The sequence below is a fragment of the Petaurus breviceps genome, unplaced genomic scaffold (genome assembly GCF_028583685.1).
Source record: "Petaurus breviceps papuanus isolate PSGF00001 unplaced genomic scaffold, PetGlider_PUasm1.0 90977, whole genome shotgun sequence".
Lineage (NCBI taxonomy): Eukaryota > Metazoa > Chordata > Mammalia > Diprotodontia > Petauridae > Petaurus > Petaurus breviceps.
The window spans coordinates 27,761,763-27,770,116 of NW_027187391.1; positions in this window are offsets into that span (position 1 = coordinate 27,761,763).

Consider the following 8,354-nt stretch of genomic DNA (forward strand, 5'->3'; position numbering starts at 1 on the left):
TCTCTCTCTCTCTCTCTCTCTCTCTCTCTCTCTCTCTCTCTCTCTCTGAGATAAAAACAAAAAAACAAAACAAAACAAAACATCACTCAAGAATAGCATTGCCTGCTAATGAATTATAGAATGTCAGTCTTGGAAGGTGTAATGTTAATGGGATTTAAGATCATCCCCCACCCATTAATTGGCCTCAAGTGTAGTCCATTAGGGGAAGGCTTACTTTGGGGCTGAGGAGGAAGAAGCTTGCTTTTCACACCTTTTGCTAATTTCTAATTAGGCACCGAGTCAGGAGGGTTGTGATGCCTTCTGGCTCTGAGAAGTGTCTGTGTGTGTGTGTATGTACATACACACACACACATATATATATACATACATACATACATATTCTGAGTTGGTATTTTGCTTTGGGGGCTTGCTTATAAGAAGGAACTTCTGATTCCCTGAGTGACCCTAAGTTCAGAGCTCCCCAAATGTTCAGATGTAAAGGTTCTCTCAATCCAGGGATGTTTGTAAAATGTGTAGTTAATTTAGGCAGATCAGAGTCTTGTCTGTTGGTCTTTATTTCTCTACTTGAATTTTCTCTGTTTGTATTTTCTCTGAAGTTCAGGGTGCTGGCTTTTCCCCTGAACTATTGAATGTAATTAAAAAAAGATTGTTGACCCCTTAAACAGCTCTTTCCTAGTAAAGCACATCAAAGAATAGGTGCTAGCAGCCATCCTGGGTATTGGTTGCTTGAGAAAAGAACTTTCGACCTAGTTTTACCTGTGGAGGAAATTCCTCCACAATCTCTGTTACTTATGCAACTCTGATAGCTTGTCTGGCTTCTGATTTCATCATGCAAATGAAACGGCTCTCTCTAAATATTATTAGTGATTGTTAATATTAATGATTTCTTAATTTTCAAATCTAATGGCCTTTTCTCAATCTTCTTCCTTCTTGATTTCTCTGTAGCCTTTGACAATATCTATCACCTTCTTTTGACACTCTCTTCTCTCTAGGTTTTGCCAACACTACTCTCCTGGTTCTCCTCATACTTGTCTAACCACTCCTCATTCTCCTTTGCTCTATCTTTATCCCAGTCATTCCCACTAACTGTGGGTATCACTCAAGACCATCCTAGGTTCTCTTCTCTCTATACACTGTTTTGCTTTGTGATCTCATAGGATCCCATGGATTCAATTATCATCTCTTTTCCAATTATTCTCAGAACTGTTTATTCATCTCTGAGCTCTCTCCTGATCTCCAGTCTTTTATGTCAAACTGGATACATCCTAAATTCAACATGTCCAAAATAGAATTGATTATTTTTTCACCAATTCCTTCCCACTTCCTAACTTTCCTATTATTGTCTATGATACTACCATCTTTCCAGTTACCAAGGCATGTAACAGGTGTCAAACTTGACTTTTCTCTATCAGCCCCCGCCCCCATACAATCTGTTGACAAATCTTATCAATTCTACATTCACAATATCACCATACATTTCCCCTTCTCTTTTCTAACACTGTCACCTCCCTGGTGTAGGCCCTGGTTATCTAGTGTAATGAGTTCTCATTGGTTGCCAGGGCCATGCCCCCCACTTAGAGCATGTTAGAGTAGCTGTGTGGCTTGAAGGGAAGCAGCATGGACATCCCTAGTCTCTTCTCTCTCTCTATGTAACTCCATGGGACACTTTTTAATTCCTTCCGAGAGGAGGAGCAAGAAGTTGGATCTGGAGGCCATTCTGTTCTCCTCAAAGATAGGTAGGGGCTATGAGGTTAGAATTATATCCATCTATTCTCTTAAATGTTATTAGTTTAGGAAATATGACCAGGTTCAATCTAACTTCTGATTGATGTTTTTCATTATTGAGGGGAAGTGGGACCCCAAGCTCTATGTCCAAGGCTTGACCTCTTTTCCACCCTTTACCAGTTCCATAATGAATAAAGCAAAATAAAAAATAAAGCCCATTTATCTAAATTATTGCAGAACAAATATCAGAGAAGGTATACATAGAATATATGTCAGACAATAGAGAGCGAGGGAGCTCTCCCCAATACTGGGAGAAAGATATCTTAGCTCAAGAGAGAGTTCTGGATCACACCCAAGGGAAACTCTTCAAGTCTTTCTAGAATAGGGAGCTAGCTGGAAAGTGACATGGTGGAGACCTCAGGTTCTTCTCATATCTTCTCAGAACCTTTTCCTTCAGTAACCTAAACTAGGGTTGACCTTTTTACATCTTCCAAAGCTGGAAACCAGAAACAACTGAAGGAACTTGAAGCATAAGAATCCTGAAGCAAACTGAATACAGTAAAGCTCTCTCACTCTGACTCCACATTCAGGGCAGGGTATTTATTTATCTCCACCAATGAAGAGAAAGTCCAATGCCAATGGACTTTAGGACTGGGCCTGTATTAGTGTCTAGACTCCTTCCATAGCCTTCTGGTCACCCTGCCTCCTTTCTTCACATTTCAGTCCATCCTCCTCTTAGCTGTCATTGATTGATCTTCCTACAGTGCAAGTATGAGTATATCACTTTCCTAATCAATCAAGTACAATGGCTCCCTATCCCCTCCATGATCAAATATAAAATCCTCTGGTGTTCAGAGCCCTTCAGAACCTGGTCCCTTCCTACCATTCGAATTTTCTTACTTCTTCCCATATGCTTTATAATCAGTGAAACTGACCTCCTTATTGTTTTTTCACAAGGTACTCCAATTTCTAACTCTATTCATTGTCTGTAGTTGTCTCCCATACCTGAAATTCTCCCCCTCCTCATCACTATCTCCTGGCTTCCTTCAAGTCCCCGAAAATATCTCACCTTTTGGAAGAAATCTTTCCCAGTCCTGTTAGTGACTTCCCTCTCTTGACTATCTTCAATTTATTCTATATGTATTTGTGCATAATTATTCATGTGCATAAATATTTATATTGCATATAATTATGCAATAAATTATCCATATTCAAATTGCATTTCCCCCATTAGACTGTGAGCTCATGGAGAGCAGGGACTTTTCTTGTCTTTTTAATCCCTATTGCTTAGCACAGTACTTGGCACATAATATGCTCTTAATAAATGCTTGTAGGACTGACTTCATTTACCAACTGCCTGAATTCCAAGGTTGCAGATGGGTGGGAATACTTAACTCAGGTGCTTTTCCTCACCTCCCAGACAACATACATTTAAAAGAAGACATGTGGAAACGATTTGACTTTATTATCTCACCTGAGGAGAAAATTAAGTCTAAGAGACTAAGGTTTTCCAGACAAGTAGCACAAATAGGCAAATGGCATCCTGAGAAGCTTGTGGGAAAGATATTTTTCCAAGAAAATGGACCATATTAGGCCTCTCAAGGCACATCTGAGCCAATTTCAGCTATTCATACTGTATTAAAATTCTCAGAAACATGTAGTTACTTCACAGCACCCCCTGAAGTACCAGTTACTTGAATGATACAAACCATTCTGTCCATTCTATACCAGGCTTTAACAGGAGAATAGATTTGGAAGGGACCTTAGAAGTTGCTTAATCCATCACCCTTTTTTTTATAGATGAGGAAACTGAAACCCTGAAGGGTTCAGTGACCTTGAACAAATAAGTGGCAAAGCTCCACATAGATCTACATGTATTCTTATTCCAAACCCAGCATTCGTTCCATTATACATTGGCAGTGTGCTACTATAACAAGACTACTGGACTTGGAGCATTGAACTTATAGTCACATGACTTGAGTTAGAATCCTTCCTTTCTTACTTACTGCCCTTGACCTTGGGCAAGACCATTAGCCTCCCTAGAGCTCAGTTTCCCATCTATAAAATGAGAGGGTTGGACTATATGTAATTCTGAGGTCCCTCCCAACTCTAAATCTGTGACCTGTGATTTTTGTTTCCTGGATGAACACATACATAGCTGTACAAAAGGAGAATGAAGAGAGCAAAAGGAAGAAATGAATAATAGAGGCAAAATGACATCACAGTCCTCAGTCAGTTTGTCCAGAGGAGTAAGAAATAAGCCAGCCATAGCTTTCCCTTTCCAACCTTTCCAGAGACCTTGAGTGGATGAGAAATGGGAAACTCAGAGCTAGGGTAAAAAAAAATTACCTTTCGCCTTTCTAATGCAAGCCAGAAATTCTCTGATTAACTTCTCTGAATAGTCAATAGCAGTTTTCCCCTTCTAATTCAACACCATCATAGAAACTACTTATATACATGTGACATTTAGGTCAGATTCATTCAATAGGCAATTCAGAATATGAAGCTCTGAGGCAGACTCTTAGATGAGTCATAAAGGATGCTGGCATATATGACTCCAAATGCCTAGAATAGGGTTGTAAAAAAGTCTGGAAATAGAGAAATTTTAAAACTGTTTTCCCCATTCCCAGCTGTGAAAAGAACAAGGTTCTACAATAACATTTCCCTCCATTCATCACACTGATGCTTCCTTTCAAGGAGAATACATGGGGACCACAATAGATTGCTAATTAAGAATCATAAAGGAAAAATCTGCTCATAAAAAATGTTTCAATTCTGAAACATACCTTGCCTTGGTTGCCAAGGCTACCACTGAACAACCAAAAGTCAATTACTAATGTGTTGTCTGGCTTGACCGTGCTCAAAAAGATATTAAAAGGTCACCACAATGTACCTTATCAACCCAGCAGTGATAATAGATGTATTCTGGGAGGTACTATGCACAAAATAAATGCACCTCCACTAATGTGCTCCAATTATTTCTCATAAAATTTATGATTAGAGATATGTACAATTTCTATAGTCAAAAAGCCATTGCTACATACAGAGAGACTGATAACAGAACTGAGAGGTCATTAGAACTTAGAAATCATTTAGTCTAATCTCCTCATTTTACAGATAGAGAAACTGAGGTACAGAAAGGAAATACAACATTTTAATCATAAAACTAACCTCTTCCAAAAAAAAAGAAATCCTGACCAACAGGAAAGCAAAACATCAAAGTAAAACATGCTGAATCTGTTGAGACTTGGGTTCAAATGGCTCTGCCTTCTATAATGTATGTGATGATAGCCAAATCACTTAACCTTTTTGGGTCTCAGCATCTTCATCTAAGAAATGAGGATGTTGGGGGCAGCTAGGTGGCACAGTGAATAGAGCACTGGCCCTGGAGTCAGGAGGACCTGAGTTCAAATTCGGCCTCAGACACTTAAAACTATTGGTGGGACCTTGGGCAAGTCACTTAACCCCAATTGCCCTGCCTTCCCCCTCCAAAAAAGTGCAAAAAAAAAAAAAGAAAATGAAGATGTTAGACTAGATAACTTAGGGGCACATCATACCAGAGGCACAGTTATAGTACAGAGTGCTGTATTTGGAGTGTGAAGACTTGGGTCCAAATTCTACCTCTGGCATTTGTTCCCTATGTAACCTTGGGAAAGTTACTTCATCTTTTGGTCTTAGTTTCTTTATTTGTTAAAATGAAGGTATTGGCTTCTGTCTCTTTCAACTCTGGCTATGCATATGTGATTCTAAATTTCCTCCCAGCTCTAAATCAAGGATCCTAAATATGTGTTTTGAAAATCCATCATAAATTCTCTAGTATATTATTGATTACCAGGCCCTATAATAGGGGTGATGAGCGGGGATTAGGCAGAAAGCATCAGATACATTTTGGAAAGATCTTGAAAACGGGTTGTTTTCATTTGTTCCCTTTTCAATGAATACCTTCTAAATCTTCTTTCTCTCTGAAAAAAGCTGTGTCCTTCACTGTTAAAGCGTATCCTGTTTACATCCAACCTGTACTTCCCTCGCCTCAGCAGAGGCCTCTGTGCCTGTCCTAACATCCGGTGTGGAAAAGCATTCCCTTTTCCCAACATCACAACACCGTGTTCTGAGAAGGCTTGGGAGAATTCTCTCACGGGAGTCTCAACAATTGGCTCTCACCTTTTTGAAGTTCATAAAAAACCTTTTGGCTCTCAATCCCTTTAGCCAGTAAAGAAACAATGCTGGCCAGGGTTCTCACAGAGTTGTCTGGGGAGGAGTATGTTGGAGTTAAGTAAGCACAATAACAGGTTTTTCATGAAATAAATCTGCTTAGAAAGGCATTTGAGGAGAAGACATGGCTAATAGTTAAAGGTGATGATCTATTATTTTGGGGATTTTTTTTTTAATAGCCAGCATGTAAAGCACATAAAGAAAGCACTAGATTTGAAGTCAGAGAAACTAGGTTTGGATCCCACTTAAGTTATTTTCTACCCATTTCTTCCAATCACTTCCTTTCACTGAAACCCATTTTTCTCTTGTTGGAAGAGATGTCCTCCAATCCATCAATCAATTAACAAACTAATTAACAAACAAATTAAGCACTTGCTCTGCTCTAGGCATTGTGTTAAGTACTAAGGATACAGAGAAACAAAAAGTACAAACAACCCCTGCCTTCAAGGGCCTTATAGCCTAGTTCTTAATTTATGATCCCACAAGCTCTTAGACTCATTCTTATGGAAAGAGAAGAGAGTGGAAGGGCAGGTATGTGAAGGGGAAAGAGTTTTTTTAATAAAAAAAAATGTATTCCAGAAAGTATGGGTTTTCCTGTGGACATGTAACAAATTTCACTGAGAAATGCATGGCCCAAGTTTCCCAGGTCCTTTTGGCTGTCTCCATATAAGTAAGTCATTCCTTTTGTTTGCCTTGAACACATGAGTATAGAGATGTTCTGGCATTACAAATCCCTAGAATCAGACAGTTCTTAACCTGGGTTGGTCAGATCCACAAGAAAACACTGGGAATTCCTTTCCTAAAGGCATGACTTCTATTGTATAAAGGATTTAAAATATCTCCTTAGCAAAGCCCTTTCCTAACTTTCCTATGTAGGTATTTAAGAGCTCTCAACACAGTTTATAGCCTCTTAAGATTAAACCCTAGTCACTAGATCCCAGAAATAAAAAGTCATAATTCTTTTCCAGAAGGAAATAAGTCACCACAAGTCCAGAACTATTTCTGTTCTTGCCAGTTTATGAAATGTTTGCCTATGACGTCATTAAAAAAAAAAACAACACAACTCTGTCCAAACAGTTTATTTCCCAGAGTACTGTCAGCAAAGTAAGCACTTCCTCATAAGTGGCAACTTCCTAAAGTTTGTTCACATTGCACAGTAAAATGATCCAAGGCATAGATAGCCGGGGGATGACCCAAAATGAAGTTCAGTCATGGCAGTGTGTGTCTGATACTTCCCCCTCCACCCTGAGATTATAAATTATTAGCAGTATCTATTGATAAAGAGGTATATTACTAAGTGAAAAATCCTGACCTTTGGAGCACGTATGAAGTCATGTAATTGTCCTTTTCTCTTTTGTTCCTGATAAAAGCATTTGTGAGCTGGGTGAATAAATAGGTCAAAAATTTGACCATTTGGTCAAACAAATACATTTCAGCAATAGTTTCCTCTCTTTTCTCTTCAACCTTGTCTTCATCACTTCTTGCACATATCTGTGGTTTGGTTTTCTTACTAAAGAGCAAATTTCGGTGATGGAAACTTGTCTAAGCCACGATGTTTATTTTTTCAAGGTTGTTTTTATACTGCAAATTGAAAAGGCATCCTCTTTCCTTTTGCCTTTGGGGATGATTGCAGCAGCTTTGGTCCTTTTTTTTTTTTTTTTTCAGATTTCCACCATACTTTCAGTCTCTTCCGGAAAGAGGACTAATTACTTGGCTGAAAATTATTTTCAGCACATGACCAAAAAGACTAGTCTTTTGAAGCAGCTTAAAATAAAACAGGAAACACCAAAGGGAATTGTGGCTGAGGCTTCTGCTGCTATTTAGATGAAAGAGGAAAATAAGATAGCCAGTGAAGAAGTGCTTTTGCAATGCCTCTAAAATGGTTGACAGTAAGTAAAATCCAACTTAAGCATAAACTGGATATTTAAAGAAATACTTAACCAATCAATAGGAGTTAAGGGGTGTTCAGGGAGGATTAGTAAATCTGGTGTGAAGGTTTACTGCCCCCTGGGATTATTTATTTGTTTTTCAATTATTCAGAATTTAGCTCTATGTCCATCCATGGTCCTTTCATTTACTTTGTTTCAGTCACTGTGAAAGTTGCTCCTTTAATTCTGTATCTGTTCTTATTAGTCATTAAGGTTCTCTGAATTTTTAAACATTTATAATGTATCACAGTCTAATAATATTCCATTTCATTTTTACACAAAAATTTTTCAGTCATTCCCCAATTGATGGACATCCACTTTGTTTCCAGTTTTTTCTAGTTATTATAAAAAATAAGGCTATGAATTTTATATTTTGAACCTTTGTGGGTTTTTTTCATTCATTACTTTCTTAAACATTTATTCAGAACATTCTTTATACATAGCCCTATGCTAGGCTCTAGAGAAGATGCAAAGTTTAGATAGGACAAT